The sequence below is a fragment of the Danio rerio genome, chromosome 23 (genome assembly GCF_052040795.2).
Source record: "Danio rerio strain M-AB ecotype USA chromosome 23, GRCz13ab, whole genome shotgun sequence".
NCBI classification, from domain to species: Eukaryota; Metazoa; Chordata; class Actinopteri; order Cypriniformes; family Danionidae; genus Danio; species Danio rerio.
Window position 1 is genome coordinate 36,381,860 of NC_141043.1, and position 20,115 is coordinate 36,401,974.

A 20,115-nucleotide genomic window follows, 5' to 3' on the forward strand; every position below is an offset into this window, starting at 1 on the left:
TTTCCAATGAATAATCTGTTGAACTGCATCCCAATCATCACAAATACTGTAAAAGACCTATTGGAACCCGCATGGACCCAAGATTCTCAACAAATTCAGTCAAGTTTGGTGAAGGAAAAATCATGGTTTGGGGTTACATTCAGTATGGATGTGTGCGAGATCTGCAGAGTGGATGACAACAACAACAGCCTGAGGTATCAAGACACTTGTGCTGCCCATTACACTACAAACCACAGGAGAGGGCAAATCCTTCAGCAGGATAGCGCTGCTCCTCATACTTCAGCCTCCACATCAAAGTTCCTATAAGCAAAAAAAGTCAAGGTGCTCCAGCATTGGCCAGCCCAGTCACCAGACATGAACATTACCGAGTATGTCTGGGGTAAGGTGAAGGAGGAGGCATTGAAGTTGAATCCAAAGAATCTTGATAAACACTGGGAGTCCAGCAAGAACGCTTTCTTTGCCATTTCAGATGACTTTATTATTAAGTTATTTGAGTCATTGCAGAGATGTATGGATGCAGTCATGCAAGCTCATGGGAGTCATACACAATATTCATTCTTTTTCCACTGCATTATGACTTCATATTATATTTTGTGCATTATTTCTGTTAAGTGACAAGACTTTTGTCTTAGCAAAAACAGACGATACTGTCCTAATTAAATCATTACAAATCAAGGCATGATCATATTTGAATTTGCTAAAATAAGTGTAATCTAGAGGCCTTATGTCTTTCATATAAGCCACTTCTGATACCACATGATCAATTAGAAGTCAAGTTATTATTTTCTGTTCCTAAAACTTGAATAATAGTGTTTTGTCAGGTAGTGTTTAATGTATGCATCAGGAAGATTTTATGAATGCACAGTTTATGAAATTGCCTTTAAACGCTTGTTCAATTTTTACTTGCACTTTCATTTATTGAACACCTAGCAGCCAACAGTATTCTTTTTTTTTCACTTAAAAATTATAGTCAAAAAGAACTAATTGAAGATGTAAAGTTTACATCATATGTTTTACACAGCGGATGCCATTCCAGCTGCAACCCAGAACTGGGAAACATCCATTCAATTTAACATGCACGCACATAATCTACGGCCAATTTAGTGTACTTAATTCACCTACTGCATGTCTTTAGACTGTGGGGGAAACCGGAGCACCCGGAAGAAACCCACACCAACAAGGGGAGAACATGCAAACTCCACACAGAAATGCCAACTGACCCAGCCAAAACTCAAACCAGCAACCTTCTTACTGTGAGGCAACAGTGCCATCCACTGAGCTACCGTTTTTAAGGCAGATTTATAAAGAAAATTGCATAAGTTTTTACTTTAATTTTCTGAAGATAATAATTACATTACATACTAATATTTTCATACCTTCATTGATTCATTTTCTTTTCTGCTTTAGTCCCTTTATTAACCTGGGGTCGCCAAAGCAAAACTTATCCAGCATATGTTTTACGCAGCGGATGCCCTTCCAGCTGAAACCCACCACTAGGAAACATCCATACACGTTAATTCATTCACACACATACACTACGGACAATTTAGCTTACTCTATACCAGTGGTTCTCAAAGTGGGGGTCGGGACCCCCAGAGGGGTAGTGGGACAATGAAGAGGGGTTGCCTGGTGACTTCCAAAAATCTATTTATTTTTATTGAACCATAAGATTTACCATATTTTATTCACAACCTACTGAAGAGAAAAAAAAAGTTGTTTATAGTTACTATAGTAGCTTATTGTTCTATTGGATTGCGACCCCTGGGGTAATTACATTTAGACACAGCAATAGTGTCAGATGCAGCAGATTGATTTTATAACACCAGGTTAAACTTTCTGGCCCTTTTACAGCACTGACATACATTAAAAAATTAAACGAAGAACAGACTTGGGTCTATTGGTGTGTGTGCGCCATTGCATGCAAGGTCTCTGTATTTATAACCACCTCAGAAGATATTGGGGGTCACAAGTCACTGGCATTGTCATTTTGGGGGTCGCGAGCTGAAAAGCTGAAAAAGAAACCCCTGCTCTATACCACATGTCTTTGGACTTGTGGGGCAAATCGGAGCACCCGAAGGAAATATTTTCACACCTAATATTATTGATTATCCATTTTTTAAATAACACCGATGAAAAAAAGTGCTAAATATATTGAATATAAAAAATTAAATATATGAATAAACAAATATATAAACAAACAAATAAATATTGCAATTAGATTATTTTATAAATTTTGCTCATCCCTACCGACAGTTCCCAGTGCCTCTCATGAAGACGTTTCTGCAATAAAGCACCTGACAGAACATAATGACAGCAATCTGTTCCCTCCATCGAGAGCGCTGCCATTGTCCTGTCAGTGTTTTGACGGTGTGTAAGGGGAGTCTGCGCTGGAATGCAGTCTGGCGGCTGTTGCCTTGACAATCTTAGCACTTCCTGTTTCCAGTCCACGACAGTGGCGGTGCGCTCGTCTGGCATTGAGGAAAAACTAATTATCCAGCCTGGCTCCATCTCCCCTGAGCTCGCACATACCCCTGAAGCAATCCACAAGGCTAATAACAATGACAATGCCTGCAGACAATGCAGTCTGTACGTCAGCCTCAGAGAGACAGGACAGACCGGGCTATGAAAACACACAGGAACGGGCGCTGAAAGCTTTGGAACAGAGTACAGAAGGAACTTATTCACCGAGATGAGCTCACACAAACACACGGCATCCTCTCTCTCTTTTTCTCTTATCTTATAAGTGCTTCTCTTCTTCTTAAAAAAAGCCTCCTTTTTCCTTTCCTTTTATTTCTTCTATAATTGAACTAATTACTTCATTATACAAATCCAGACTAATGTGCTCCTGGAACCACACATCATGGATTAATAGTGGTGCTAAGCAGCAATTATAGGCAATTAGTTCATAAATCAACATCTAAACAAATTACAGTGCAGGGGGAGGAGAGGAGAGTATGTTCAAAACACCGGCAGGCCAATGGGCCACATACTGAAACTTTAAGCATTCCATCAGTGAGAGCTGGCGGTTTCATATGCTCTATAATCATCACTAATCAGCGAAAACAGTACTTCACCTGTATAAGTTGATTGTTTGTATCAAGCTAGTTTTAGACATAAATAATGCACTCAAAGTAGGAGTTAGGGCTGAGCCGATAAACAACATTATACCGAATTATGATCAAATTTATGTTGATAACAATAAGCTCTGCACTTAAAAATAAATAAATACAAAAATCAAGGAAAGATCATATTTTATTTTGCTAAAATAATCGTAATCTATAAGTCTTTGCCTTTCATACAAGCCACTTCTGATACCAAATGATCAACTAGAAGTCAAGTTACTGTTTGTTGTTTTTAAACCTTGGATAGTAGTGTTTTATCAGGTAGTGTATAATGCATGCATCAGGAAGCTGTTACGAAAACAGTTTAATGAAATTGCCTTTGAAAGCCTGTTCAATTTTTACACCTAGCAGCCTAGAGCATTCAGTTTCTTCCATTAAAAATTATAGCTGAAAAGAATTGATCATTGATGTAAAGTAGTGAAGTGATGTCACCTGTTTTTTACTCTATTTTGATCTAATGCCAAGTTCAGACTGCATGATAGCCCCGATTTTGACATGCCGACAGGTTTTGAGAAATCGCCGACAAATGCCTAAAATCACAAGTAACAATCACAAAATCTGAACTATCAAAGACGAGAACTAAGAGAATCTCTGACGAGTCACCGATGCCCGTGAGATATTTGACATGCTAAATATCTGGAGCTGTCGGCCATTTAAATCATGCTGTGTGAAATGAGTTTTGACTGAAAATACCGGTGATTACCCTCAGCCAATGAGAGAGCAGCATTCACTAGAATGGATACCTGCAGGCCAGCGGGAGGTTGTGGGAGAATTAAAAAGGGTTCATTTTCAGTCTATTTGGACCCTAGAAACGAAGGAAAAACTAGTGGAAATTTGTCAGGAGCACCCGTGTCCGTTTAACTTGTCATGTGAGCAATTTCACAACCGGGTCGAAAAAGAAAAAGAAAGCAAGAAATTGCTAATTCCTTCAAACCCAGGTGAGCAAATATGTACATTTTCTACACCATTAAAAGCTTCTTTCTCATTAATAACAAAGCATATACTACATGTTTTTGGTTGTGAGACAGTTTGGACAAAGTTGTTTGTGATTCGAGAGGGGTCTGGCTGCAGACTCGATGCAGTGCAATCTGAGCTGCATCCAATGCTTTTTAATGCACTCACCTAACCCCACCCCTAACCCTACCCGTCACAGTGATGTCACTCACTCCATTCAGTCTGACATTGCATCGCTTAGTGATGCAGTCTCAGCTTGCATCATAAAGGCTAAATCCAGATACTATTGGGCAATTCTCCTATTGTAAAGTCATGCAGTGTAAAACCTCCTGTTGCCAATCCATCTTGCAGTGGAAACAAAGCAGCAACAAAACGCTAACCAAGATAGTCATGCAGTGTGAAAACATCTGTGTTACTTTTAAAAATCATGCAGTCTGAACTTGCCATGAGATCCAATCACATAGCATAAATGTGCAACAATGGGAATCTAGAAGTATGTTGATATTAGAGATGTCACTGGAAATGTATTGACTGAAAATATGTTATGCCATTTAATGGACCCTCTAATTTTTGTGGCTTCAGTCATGGTGGGGTACTCTTTTAAACATGGAAGCATTAACAGCTTATATATCTTTATCGTTCAATATGGAAAATAATTATAGAGATTGCATTTTTGCCATATCGCCCAGCCCTAGTAGGAGTGTAACAGTTAAGTGCTAACCTTGATTTAGAGGTCCACGCTTCAATATGGGTTCAGTACAACAGAAACAAGCAACAAATCCCCAATGCTTGTTTTATCTGTTTTAGGGATGCACCGATACCATTATTTTTGGAAATGATCCGATCCTGATACCAAAACTTTGAGTATCAACCAATACAGATCCGATCCTGATACTTTGCCGTTTTTTTTTTAACATAATACAGTTTCTATAGTTCTGGTGAATAACCCAAATAATATCTCCTTTAGTAAAAATAACAGACCTGTTGGCCTACTATACTGTATATGACAGATGGCACAATCTAACTAAAAACATGCTTGCCATAAACTAGACTACATTATTTGAGCATTCCTTACAACAGGGGTTCACCAAACTTGTTTCTGGAGGGCCGGTGTCCTACAAATTTTAGCTCCAACCCTAATCAAACACACCTGAACAAGCTCATCAAGCTCTTACTAGGTATACTTGAAACAACCAGGCAGGTAAAGCAAGCTGGAGCTAAACCCTGCAGGGACACCGGCCCTCCAGGAGTGAGATTGGTGACCCCCTGCCTTACAACATTGACATGATCTGTTGTGGTCCAGCTTATGCTTCCTTTTTTAATATTAAGATTTTTCTTTGAAATCTGTAATAGGTTACAACTATTGACACTAATTGTTGGTAAAATAACCAGCCTTTTAGCAAAGCCTGATATTTTTCTGCAGATTTGACAAAGACTAAACTAAACTGTTACAATGAAATACTATTTTAGGGTAGCTTATATTGGGCTAAATAATTTTCTGTTCATGACAATCCAAATTGCGCCCATCAGTTTCAATTTTATTAATTTAAATCAACTACTTTGAACACAAGAGCCAGACAAACTATTCACAGCACTGAAAGTATTCCTCTCAGAAAAATAAACTCAGTCGAAAGGATGAGAGAACAGAAACTCATTGTGAGAATAATCTTACAGAGTGGCGCACATCGAGTCTACAAAATCCATGCGCGAATGACGTGCTTGATGTATCACTAAGACACAGCTCGCAGTCCTCCGGTATCTGTGGACACTGCCAAAACAGCAACACAAAGGGAAGAAATCAGAAATCAGCATTGAGGATCTGATCAATGAATTGCTGAGCCTTTTCTAATATAAAGTTTTAGGTAGGCCTACTTTGTGTGAAGAACAGGTAATAACCCTCTCCAGTATTTCGAATACGATCTTTACTTCACATTAAACGATAGAATGGCTTCAGAACATTTGGGATATAGTAGGCCTACACAACAACTTTTTACTGCCTTATAATAGGCTAACTTCATAGGTTTTGTTGGCTTATAAATGACACAGAATATAGCGCACGCGCAAAATCGGATTTGGTTTGGTACCAGCTGGTTGATACCCGATCCAGCAAAAATTCGGTTTCGAACCGATATTCAATCCAAGTATCAGGATCGGTGCATCCCTAATCTGTCTATTTTGAACAGGCAGAAGTGTTTTGGTCACAATCAGCTACTATGAAGAAGCACTAACATGCTTCTTGAGATACCAAAGTATAAAATAATAAATAGAATAATGAAAAATTTAACTTTTGAATTAGGAGAATGTGTAATAAAATGTTTAAAGGTTGAGCTCAACTCCAAAAAAGATAAAATAAGATTTGATAAGCTTCAAAACTGAAATCTCTTTTAATGAAAATGCTAGAACAGGAGGTCCATCCATCTGTTGACAAAGGGATAGTTTCATGTTTTTATTTTCTGCTTTTTTTTAATTCTGTATTTATTCAATCACACTTTACTACTTACAAACCAGTTTGAGTTTCTTTCTTCTGTTGAACACAAAAAAAAATACTTTGAAGAATGCTGGAAACCTGGAACCATTGACTTCCGTAGTATTTTTCCCTACTATGGACACCAACGGTAACAGGTTTTCAACATCCTTTAAAGTATCTTCTTTAGTTTCCAACAGAAAAAAAAAGAAAAAAAATTAAACCTGTTCAGAACAAGTCAAGGGTGAGTAAATGACGGCAGATTTATCATTTTTGGGTGAACTATGCCTTAAATGCGATCACTGCTCTATTGTATTTGTATAGGGGACCACAGACTGGCTTATGTGCATATGAGATGAGACTGTCTTAAATTGTCCATTGTTTCTCTAAATAAACACACATTTAAAGAACGTGCACTTGCATCTTTTACAGTGCCTCACACACGAGCACTATATTTTCAGACGGCTTGACAAGATTAAAAACTGCCTATACTTTTGCAAATCTAACCATAGTTTTACAATGGTAATTGATGTAAAAGTGCGATTATAAAAATGATCAATGCACCAAAAAAAAACATGGTTGCTGCAATTTTACTATTAAAAAAAACATGGTTAAATGCTTGGAAAGAGGAAATATTGACTTCTTAAAGCAAGCTTTTTATCTTTTTCTTTTTCTTTTTTTACTTTTTGTAAACTTGCTCATTTTTTTCTTCCTCAGAGTACATGTTTGTTTTAATTCAGAAATGTAATTGGTTTTTATTTTATTTTGAGGGTATAGAGGGAAAATAAAAAAAACTAAGACCAAGTCTGTAATTTTTCTTATTCTTTATTATATACTACTATGTATGATCTTGTTAAGTGAAGTTTATGTATAAACAAATTTCGAGAGGATCACGTGCTTATGATTGCTAGCAGCTGACCCGCATTATCTAATTTACTACGATCCAATCAGATGACTCTATAACTACTACTATAAATACCCTGGGGTTTATTCAATTGCTATCTTCGTTTTGAAGAGTCCCCCCTTCCTCCCCTACTCCTCCTTCTTAGACGGGTGACACGGTGGCCCAGTGCCTAGCACTGTCGCCTCACAGCAAGAATGTCTCTGGTTCCTGGCTTTACCAAAACTAGCAGACATTTCTGTGTGGAGTTTGCACTTCTCCACACGGTTCCCCGGTTTCCTCCCACCGCCTAAAAACTTGCAATTAAGTCAATTGAACAATCCAAATGGTCAACATAGACACGCTTCTAGTTAGTAATTTATTTCAAGAGCATTCACTTGCTACAGCAGGGGAGTTCTCGAGATCTACCTGAGCTCAAACTCCCCTCCCGCCTTGCAACGGGAGGGAGCCCTGGGCTCGAGGATCTCATGAGCTCAGGGCTCTCTCCCGGGACAGCATGCCAAACAAGCTTTTATAATTAATCATCAGCTAAGTGTGAACTCTTGAAACACCGATAAATAAATTAAAACATGGTTAGTTTTTAAAAGCAAAAGAAGCCAAAAAATTATAGGGATACTTTACCCAAATATTCATATTTACTCACCCACAAGTGGTTAAACAAAGAAGATATTCTGATGAAAGCTGAAAGCCTGTAACCACTGACTTTCATAGTAGGAAAAGCAATGGTTGCAGGTTTCCAGCTACCTTCTTTAAAAAAGTCAAAGACGATTGGAGCGAGTAATTACAGAATATTCAGTTTTGGGTGAACAACTATCTCTTTAAAGAAATATACTGAAAGTGGCCACCCTCATGTTGCTCCAAACCTGCATCATTTTTTGTTTTTCTCTACAGAAGTTTTTCATAAGCACTGGCATCAAACCAACAGCGTACAAACAAACTTTTTGATTTCTCAATATATTTTATGTCCCACAGATGAAAAGACACGTGTGTGTGATTAAATTATGAAAAAATGTAATTCTATCCCTTTAAGTTTGAATGCATTATGGCTCCATTTTCTGTGGTTTGCGCTCCTTCTAAACAGGTCTAAGCTTGCATTAGCACTTTAGAAATCGGCCTAAGAGAGACACGATATTAAGCAACCCAAATTCATTGTTTTCATTAATGCAGCATTAAAAGTCAACAAAATATGAAGCATAAAGTATTCTGAAATTGTTACAGAATCTATCCAGGGACCACTTATCATCATTAACGGTAAAGTTAGTTTGAAATCTTGCTGTATTTTCCAAGTAAAAAATATTAAAACTGTAGAGCAACACTGATTGTATAATATTTACTGGGAAACACCCATACATTCTCAAATTCACACACACACTCATACACTACGGGCCATGTTAGTTCATCCAATTCACATAAATTAAGTTTTGGGTGAATTGGATAAACCAACGACCTTTTTTCTGTGAGGCGACAGTGCTAACCACTGAGCCACCATGCTGCCCTACTAATAATCATGTCCAGTAATTTGTAATGCAAGAATGGAGCCTGTGCAAACAAACAAACAAAAAAAGTTGTAGATATTAACTATGTGACAATGTCTTACATCTGACAAGTCCGTCTTCCTGCTTCTCTCTGATGCGTAATGATTTTCTGATGGTGTTGAAATGCCATGACACAGCAAGAAGCCGAGAACACATCTTCACTGCAAAATGAAGACAATGCCATGGCGCAGATGGGCTCTGTCAGAAAGAAACAAAACAACATGGGTTTATTGCCACTCTCTCTGACACATACTATTTTTGTTTGTCCCTCACATACATATAAATGTCAAAAATGAATTCTGTCTCCCTCACACACACACACACGCATTGAAACAGATGGAGACAAACAAAGCATAACAGCAGACTCATTCATGCATTGGAACAAAGTATGTAGGCATTTCTGCACCGAATGACATTTTTAAAGTAAATAATTATTTATAGAGCAGCATAAAAGTTAGATGATTTACACTCATCTTCCAATTTTGACACTTTTCAAATAATGAGCTTTGTCGACCTGAGGGATATTTGTCAGGTTAAAACCAGAACGATGTTGAACAGAAAATATTTCTGTCCTTGCCATCAAAATAATATATGACATTGCTCTGACTGAAGTGTTTTAACATCATGCTCTTGCATTAGCAAACCTAACATCAAACAGGGTCTCGACAACAAAATTCAAACAGATGGACATCAAATCAATGTTCTAGCGAGGCTGAAACTCTCAAGCTTCGTCACTTTTTTCTGACTGAGGCTTTTAATAAAGTTTTCATGAAGTTATCTTAGGGGTTGAACATTATTATTACATTATTTTGCTTTGTTATTATTACATTGCCTGTAAATGATGCCTTTTTATATTATGTTGATTGACTACTATATAGAAAGTCTTCTAAAGCTAGAAATTAAGTTAAAAGTAAAAAAAAATTGTTAAAACAAATTACAACTACACACAATGTACATCAAGCAAAGCTTTAGGAAGCATTTTTTGCCTGCAACGTTTAGAAATTGTAAGTTATCAAAGAGCACATCCTTGCTGCCTTCACAAATTGCTCAGCTGAAGGGATCTTAGGAGACAGGAAGAGATAGATGTATTGCTGGATTGGGATTTAGATTGGTCTCGAAGCCTTTCTACCTTGGAATGCATTCCTTGAAGTAAGTAAGGCTCAGCCACTATGTCATTCTTGTGGTCATGCACCAGTAGGTGACATTTTGATGATCTATTTGAGCATTAGTAGACTATCTGCTTAATATCTATTGATACTGCTGCTCAACAGACATTTAACTGACTATAAGAAACTTTGCAAGTACATGTCAACTTACACTAACCCGAACCCCAACCTAACAGTCTACTTATGATCTAATGAGAATTAGTTGGCATGTAGATGCAATGTAACTTAAATTCAACAAACGGACCATCAAAATAAACTGTTTTTTTTATTTGCACAGAAGGTAAATCGCATCATAATGAACTACCTCAAGACATGTGCACTTTAGAATTGCAGAAAACTGTTTGGAAGCATTAAAAGTGTCCAAGGAAATCTTTAGATGCATTGACCAAGAGACTGTTAAGATGCGTGTCTCTAATGAGAAGGTGACAGGTGTTTACTGAATGATGGCCTTAAACACCCAGCAGGCACGTCAACATGACGTCAGATTGACATTGTACCCTAAAGTCAGGAGGACGCTACATTTTGTTTGGAAATAAAAATCAGGTTGACGTCAGAACTCAACGTCAGGCCAATGTCTATGTCCAACCTAAAACCAACCAAATATCAATGTGAAAAGTCAGTATTTGACGTCAATATGATGTTGGTTTAAGATTAAGTTGACTCGACGTTGGATTTTGGTCACTTTCTAACACAACCTAAAATCAACTAAATATCAACATCATTTAATGTCATTATTAGACATCAAAATAACATTGTCCTTAGACGCTGGCTAGACATTACATTTTGGTCACCTGACATCACAACCTAAATCTAACCTAATATTAACATCTTATGATGTTGTGTGCCTGCTGGGCAATACTTAAATGCACTACAAAATGTTACATTTACACACATACATGCACAAATTACATGTAAATGCATTAGCTTTTTACAACGTAATACTCATGAGTACTTATGAAAGGCAAACTTTTTGCTCATACTTTGAGTAATATTTACAACAGACACTTTTACTCTACTTGCACTACATTTTTAGACAAGTTATGGTACTTTTACTTGAGTATGATTATTTAGTACTCTTTCCACCATTGCTAAAAATCAACCAGAGAAACCCAAACTTCTGTCAGACTCTACTTGTAATTTACCTTAATTAATGTAAAAAGAACGAGTCCCAATTTCATAGATAAAGTGAAAAACAGCACATTAAGCGTTTTCTCCCCATTGAAGTCTATTATAAAGAAAAAGCTTAATGTTGCTTATTGTACCTCAACAACAAGTGGGAAAAATAAAATTTCTATCATATTTTTCTTGTGATTAACACTAACTTTGATTTTATGAAAAGCCTTTTTGACATTTGGTTTCCCTCAGTTGTTGTAAAGTTATGTTAAGCCTTTCCTTATTATAGACTTCAATGGGGAGAAAATGCTGATCGTGATATTGTTCACTTTATCTATGGAATTAAGGCCCGTTCATTTTACAATAGTTAGTGTTAATCACAAGTAAAGTTTGACAGAAATGTGGTTTTACCTGGTTAGTGTTAAGGCATGTTAAGCGGTTTCCTTGTAATTGTTGAAGTCCAGCTTCTCCAGCCTCTGGTGCCTAGACTGTAGCACTACACAAGAAGTTTGACCATAGGAGAAACGGTTGTGCCTAACTAAGCCTGGTTTCTCTCGAGGATTTTTTGATTCTTCGCTTTCGCCAATTGGTGAAGTTTTTTCCTCGGCGTTGTCACCACTGGCTTGCATGGTTCGGGACCTGTAGAGCTGCGCATTGATGGATTTGCTCTGCAGTGCAGTGTTTGAACTCTCAGAAGTGAACATTAAACCACAATGAACTGAGCTAAACTGAACTTAAGCTTTGAAAACTGGACTGACACCGTTTCAATTTACAATAATCTTGTATGTGAAGCTGCTTTGACACAATCTGCATTGTAAAAACGCTATACAAATAAAGGTAAATTGAATTTAACAATAGACTTAAAAGGCAGAATGTGAAAATTTTCACACACTAAAATTAGAGCTCATTTTTTTGACATCAGAACGTGTTTGTCTTGAGTACACATTTGATAGAAATTTGATTTTTCCCGCTTGTTGTTAAGGTACATTGAGCCACATTAACCTTTTTCCTTACTTCAATGGGGAGAAACTTAATGTGCTGTTTTTCACTTTATCTATGGAATTAGGACTCGTTCTTTTCCCATTAGGGTTAATTACAAGTGTAGTTTGACAGAAATCTGGGTTTCTCTGGATGATGTTTAGGTATATTAAGCCACGTGTTTAAAAATGTGCCGTCATTTTGTGATGGGCTGAGACGACCCCTATCAACGGGCTAGCGATGGGCCTAAACCATCAACATCCGAGTGTGTAACAATTCAAAAAATGATTCGTGTCAGTTTACAAGTGTACCTGTTTCCTCCAATTAAATGGATAAAGGGGCTTTCAAATCCCCGTGCACCCCTCCCCAAACATTATCTTCCCTATTCCACCGCCTTTAAACCAAAATGGAGCAAATTGATTGAGTCTCCAGGGAATCTTTCGTGTCATTGGAAGATTTTTTTTTACCTGACTCATTTGCATCTCTTTGACATCTCTCGAAGGGAGCACGCGTTTAACAGACACTCCGTCTGTAAAGCATCTCGTACACACGTATGCTGTTGAGATTACATCTGTGAGTTAAAAGCAAACTTTTTCACACCGTATGTTCTCCACGTTGTGCGGCGGCGGTTTCCTTCAGTATAGAAACGAGTCTCTTCATTGCAGTTTTCAGATTTCCAGTTTGACTCGGCGGAACCACAGTGCCCTCCAGTGGGCCACAATCAGACACTGCAAATGTTTGATCTGTTCTCACATCGAGTCTCTGCAGTTTTATTTCACTTTTGGTAGATTGGAAATGTGTTGGTTAAATATAAAAATATCTGAATATAAATATGGATGATTGAGATGCAATATTTGCATTATTGTTCATTTGAATCATTTTTTGGGGGGGGGGGGTAAATAAGTCAGTTTTATTTTATAGACATGTTGACTGAATTTGTGTATATTTTCTATCTATTATGTAAAAATAGCTAATTTCCATTCTCAATTTAATGTATTAATTGCCACATTAATTATAATAAGCCATATTAATCAGGCCTGTAGCCAAGGGGTTCAAAAGACCCACCACTCACTGACAAAGCCAAAATTTGTCAAATACATGAGATCATTTGTCTTAATTGTGTTTTCACATTTTATCTGCTTTTATCTGTTCTGTTTTTTTTGTTTTTTTTTTGATAATTTTTATTATTTGTTTTCATTTTTCTTATACTTGTCTCTTTTATTCCTGTTTATTTAAAGCACTTTGAATTGCCACCATGAAACGTGCTATATAAGTGAACCTGCCTTGCCTTATTTTGACTGCTATGCTATCATACATTGTGAAAATAACTCATCGAAAAAGGCTTTAAGAGCAAGTGAATTCCTTGGTTGACACTTCTGTGTTACTTGAGATCAGTTTTGATCAATGGAAACAATTATTTTTCATGAATCCAACAACCAGCTGTGCAAGAAAACAATCTAAGATGAGAGAAGTAATCTTTACTGTATTGTTTTTAAATGGAGAAATCATTTTACAAATAACATTTATTCTATATCTTGGTCCTTATTCCTGACACACAAAATGAGCAATAAAAAGCACCAAAAGTGGCCCGTATTAAAATGAACTGAAATACTATTTTTGCGAATGCTGTTAACAATGAATATTCAAATGTACTTTTTTCAAAAGACGGTAGAAAAGTTGTGAAGCTTAACATTATTATTATTTATTATTAATATTATTATTACTATTATTATTATTATGTTTTAATTTTTATTTTTCAAAATACTTTTCTTGACTGAGAAAAGTTAAATGTGCGGGCCAGTTTGTTATTTGCCTAATTAAATGACAATAAGCCACAGTTTTTAATTTAAATATTTTAGATTTCTATTTTTTTCTAATGATGTCTTAGTCCCTTTATTGATATGGGGTTGCCACAATGGAATGAACCGCAAACTTATCCAGCATATGTTTTACGCAGTGGATGCCCTTCCAGCTGCAACCCATCACTGTGAAACACTCATTCACACATAATAATAATAATAATAATAATAATAATAATAATAATACATTTTATTGATAATGCACTTTTCTAAGAACCTAAGCGCTACAACAACAGAGACATCAAACATGCAATTAAATATAAGTATACATTAAAAAAAGTTCTAAAATATAAACACAGAATAATCAATAATCTAAAAATGCAGTCTTAAACAGATGAGTTTTTGGCATCTTCTTAAAACTAGCTAATGTGAAAACATTTCTCACAGAATAAGGTAGAGCATTCCATAACTTAGGTGCAGCAACAGAGAAAGCTCTCTGTTCTCTTCCCCCATTGATTTTATACTACAGGGTGGCTGTTGAAGGGTGAGAGTATCAGCAGACTGCAGGGAGTGAGAAGGTGTATACTGAGAGACACAGATATAGGATTTTTTTGTTTAAAACAAAATGTTAAAAACATCATAACAAAGATTAATAACTGTATCGGATGTATTTTTATTTGTTAACCAAAGTAAAAAAAAAATCATCTTTAAATGTCACCCTGTAGATAATATAAAAAGTTATCAAATAATATTGTAGGCTATAATTATTCAATATTATTTGCAGCTGGTAGACGTCAATTGACTGCATACAAATAACGGCCTCATAATCAGGTGTAAAGTTTATTGATTTCCACATGATGTTTTATTATAACTGATAATGGACCACAAAACCCACCATCATGACCAGACATGTAACTAAAATCATTTCTGAAGTAAATGGCCACTTCATTTCTTTCCTCTGCTCACTGCAATCTATCAGATCCAGTTAACCACCAAATATAAGCTGAATGATATAATCAGATGAAGCTGTGATTGACAGTAAAAGTGAACGCCATATCTGCATGTGAGATAAGCATGCAGATACACCAACGCAGAACTACACAGCTCCTCTATTTTTATTATTATCCCCATAAACGCACTGATCACCCCAGTAAATTCAGTTATGGGGGCCGGTTTTTACAGTCTGTAATAATGGAAATCGCCCAACTACATAATCAACCCACTCAACACCTATGTAGATACAAGCATGGTATGATATTAACATGTATGGAGGCGACGGAGTGTGGACTGACCTCTTCATATAGTTCATCATAATGAGATCCCTCGGGAGCCTGTTTACAGCTTTAACACAGTCCGTTTAAATATCCATCTACGAACAAAACCCTGACCGCCATCTGCATTCATTAGAAGATGATCATCATAACATTTGAATATCATGAACAACGCTGCACCATTAAAAGCATACAGTAGGCTAGTTTATAATGCATTCTAGTGTTTTTGAAGTGTTTTATGCTAGTATTTACAAGTCTTTGTTAATAAATTCAATAGCATACTACAAAAACAGCACTTATTTTTTTTGTTTCCTACAGTTTCCTACAGTTTAAACATGTTTTATTTCATTCAGCTGGTCTCAGGTCTGGCGGGAGAACAATTAGCTTAGCTTAGCAAAAAGAATTGAATCAGATTTGACAAGTAGCATCTTGCTCAAATTTAAAAAAAAAAAAAAAAAGATACCTTTCTGTATGAAAGCCTGAAACTTCTGTAGCTACATTGTGTACTAAGACAGGAGGAGAATTAAAATGGGCTATTTAGATGCTCATGCTCTAATATGATTCAATTATTTATTATGCTAAACTAAGCTAAGCTAAGTTAAAAGTGCTCCTTCCAGACCCAGAGATCAGCTGAATGGATTCAAAAATGGTAAAACTGAACTGTTTAACTGGGCCTAATGTGTCATTTAAATACTGAACTGATGTAATACTCCAGTACTATAATAGTTTTTACAGTGGTGTATTGAAGTATAAAGTTGTAAAAAAAATGTATTGGGTCATGTGTTTATGTTACTATAGTTAGGGTTAGGGTTAGGCAAGTTTATTTATATAGCACAGTGGTTCTCAAATTTTTCTCTCCAAGTACCACCAAAATTAGCAGTATTGAAATACAGTAGCGTAGTAGGCCCAGTAAAGCAGCTACAACTCTGCAACGATAAAAAAGTTGCAGATTACCTCGGATATATAGGCTATATGTCATATATGGCAGATTATATACATCATTTTTGATAAATTTTGAAATTTGTATAGCATGTACTAAGCATATTTCATTCCTCCGTGTACCACTAGAAGGAAGCCTGTGTACCACTAGTGGTACAAGTACCACAGTTTGAGAACCACTGATATAGCACATTTTACTCACAGTGGCAATTCAAAGTGCTTTACATAAACAGGAATAATGTATATAGCATTTACATAAATAAAAAAAAATATATATATATAAATATATATATATATATACAGTATAAATATATATATATATATATATATATATATATATATATATATATATATATATATATATATATATATATATATATATAAATATATATATATATATAGCTGCAAACAGCAATTAAAAGGCCAAGCAGTTCAGAGCAAAAATGAGCAAAGCAGTCTAGTGGCAGAATGAGCACATTTGTCGTTGTCATAAACAAAACTGTTTTGTCTATTGACACGATTTTCACACCATATGGTCAACATGGTCTGACGATGATCCGAGTCAAATTTGGTGATATTTTGAAAAATGGTCTAAGGAGGAGTTTACAAAAAAATTTAATTAAATCAATATGGCGGACAGGAAGTTTAGCTAAATATGCCATATTTGGTATAAATGTTCTCGGCATGACCCAAGGAATAAGTTGAGAAGAGAGAATTTTACCACAATAAACATATGCAGTCTAAAATTATTAGCAAATTTTTGATTCATTATTTATGATTAGTGAACGGTTTATAACGTCTGACCACAAGGTGGCACTGTTACCAAATTTATGTATTGTGGTCATTGTGAGTTAACAATGACACAACTAAAGTTAAGTTCAATATGTTTAAGCATTGCAGATTTGCAGCCTCAGATGCACAGACACTGTGCTAGCACATTTGTCGATGCCGTAAACGACAACAGTTTCGCTTGAAACTGATATGATATGATTTGACTGATATGATTTTTATAACTTTTGGTCAGCAAGGTCTGAAGATGATCGGAGTGAAATTTGGTGACAATTGAACCAAAGGTCAAGGAGAAGTTCGCAAAAGAAAGTTTTTTGAAATCAACAGAAGTTTGCCCAAATATGGCATGTTTGGTATCATTGTTCTTGAATTTTATCAGGGAATATAACAAGACAAATGTCATGTCAATGAGAAAAGTTTAGGAAAAGTTACTGGCATTTTTTAAAAATTGCTTATAACTTTTGCCCACAAGGTCCAGAGGTTTTTGAGTAGTTTCAGGGCATACCATGTTTTGTAATCATACATGAATATGTTCGTAAAATAAAGCATTTTTTGACAAAAATCTAAATGGCCTATGCCCAAAATGGCTTACCTAGGAAAATTGGACGTTTTTCAACTCAGCATGCTCTGTCGGATGTGGTTTTATGAGGTTTGGACGAAGGGTTGAAATGTTATTAAAAAAAAGCAATTCGTTTGTATCCGGACCACTAGGGGGCAGTGCAGCAAACGCTGCAAATAACCTCAGACCATGGTTGTCATAACACACCAAATTTGGTGTGAATATTTCAATACGTTACGGAGATATCGCCTCAAGTCCATTTTAACAAGCTTTATTTTAGATTTTTTTGCAAAACGGTTGGTTGATTTATCTAATCAACTTGAATTAATTATTGGTAATTATCTACGCTCACAATTTCACATATAAATACGAATTGTATTACCCTAGCAACTATAGAATTATCACAACTGAATTTAACGACTTCACTAGAGTATGGTTCAAAAGCAAAATAAATTACTATACTATTTTTTTTTCATGTGGGCTGTGAATCACTTCAGCAAAACTGAGAAAAATGACACAGAGTTTTGTTCAGACATAAGGAGGTTTGTAGCCAGAATTTATTTATTTTTTCCCTCCCTTAATATTGTCTAGGTCTGTCAGAAGCTGAAATGGTTTGTTATTGTTGAACGATTACATAAAGGTCAAGGCAGAGTCCCTGCAGATAATCAGGCAAATGGCAGAAAGTTTGCTAAGTGTAAGTGGATTACATCTCTGTTATCGTGCGCAAAAGGATTGTGTAAAATATCAAAGTACACTTTAACTCTCACATATGGCCTTATTAGGAATTAACTTTGAAATGATTGCATTTTAGCTTAATTTTAGCCTCAATAACAGTGAGGATTCAGGTTTTGCACCACATTGTGTTTTTACATTATTTATTACTGTTATATAAGATGTCAATTGTGTGAATTATTTTGTCTATTGGTGAATAGCAGCCTACATTCACATATACATATTTTATGCTCAAGACCATACCTGCCAACACTACCGTTTTCCCTGGGAGTCTCCCGTATTTCAGACCCATCTCCCGCCCATCTCCCGTATTGTTCAGTCTCCCAGAAAACTCCCAGAATTCCCGGAATTGTGCAGCTGTATGTAAACTCTAAGCAAACATGTTTTACTTAAATACTCTTAATTGAACTACTTTAAATCATCATATGAACTATAATCATTATGTTCACTTTTAAGAAAGGTTTCTACGCAGATTTTTAAAATCAATCCCCAGATCTTTGTGTATATTGTTTATAACTCTATTTTAATCAACTAAATAAGTATAAGTGACATCTATCAATAATATTTTAAGTCATATGTAACTCTATATTCTTTTGAATGGTATTGTAGGCCTACAGTACTTTTTTTTCACATTTTAAAGCGCAAATGACGTGACTGAAAACAATTCAAAATGGTTGCCAAGCAGACTGACTTTCCTTAGAAAGACTTCCCTTATAAAAAAAAACTTGCATCATGTTTGTGTCGAAAACCATCTATAAACCTATAAGGCATTTTGAGAAATAAACCGACTAGTATTTTTCGTACACTGAAGGGAGCTAAGAAACTACACATTCCGTGCATTCTAGACACACATCAGCACACTCGTTTAGTGGTTGCTATTTTTTAAAATAAAATATGTGTCTCAATTTACAAGTCCCCAAGAGTTTTACATTATTTTTATCCATTCAGACAATCCCAGGGTTTGGCATGAATACTTTTAGCTTGGCTTATCAAAAATAATTGAATCGGATTAGACCAATAGCATCTTGCTCAAAAAGCAAAAAACAATAGAAGTTTAAATCATTTTCAGATTTAAAGCTTGACTCTTCTGACAGAAAATGAAAGTTGCTATTTTACTGATAAAGCCTGTACACTCGCCGGTGACCTACACACACCTGCAGCTTCGCCACAATGGACATCCAGCCTTCTCCAGGCTCCGGCACCTAGACTGCAGCTCTGCACATGAAGTTTGGCCAGAAGAGAAATGGTCGTGCCCAACTAAGCCTGGTTTCTCTTTAAATTTTTCCTTCACTTTCATCAATTGGTGAAGTTTGTTCCTCGATGTCGCCACTGGCTTGCTTGGTTTGGAACTTGTGGAGCTGTGCATTGACGGATCTGCTCTTCAATGTTTGGACTCTCAGCAGTAAAAATTAAACCACAATGAACTGAAATAAACTGAACTTATAAACACTGAAAACTGGACTGACACCGTTTCAATTTAATATAACTTCTATGTTAAGCTGCTTTAACACAATCTACATTGAAAAAGCGCTAATGATTCTTAAATGCAGAAGTGCGCCTGTTTTCGCGATTGTTTTAGAACTTCTGATTCAGTCGGCTATGGGAGAAATGACTGGGAATAATAAACGGCAGAAAACGGTCAAACTCTACAAGCAAATTCTCCGCAGACGAGTGGGAGCTGCCATTTGAACCTTTTTGGGACGAGACTTCCGGTCTCATTCACTTCCATTCATTTTTAGACATTGTAGGAGCCATTTTTTGTGTTGTAGTGATTTATGTTGTCCACTAGGTGT

General features: G+C 36.1%; 1 protein-coding gene across 20 annotated transcripts in view; it reads right to left on the minus strand.

The window, feature by feature from the left end:
• Positions 1–20,115, minus strand: part of plxna2 (plexin A2) — a 775,091-nt gene that overhangs the window by 748,367 nt on the left and 6,609 nt on the right. For 15 of the 20 annotated variants that reach the window (XM_087307488.1, XM_087307493.1, XM_087307477.1 and 12 more), the window contains exons 1-2: positions 12,701–12,875; positions 9,039–9,174 (exon numbers count right to left, since the gene is read on the minus strand). The gene's annotated coding sequence lies outside the window, so the exon portion shown is untranslated. Of the gene's footprint in view, positions 1–5,748; positions 5,845–9,038; positions 9,175–12,700; positions 12,876–20,115 lie in introns of those variants that run through there. The other 5 variants (XM_087307495.1, XM_087307483.1, XM_087307491.1 and 2 more) reach the window with 2 other exon arrangements.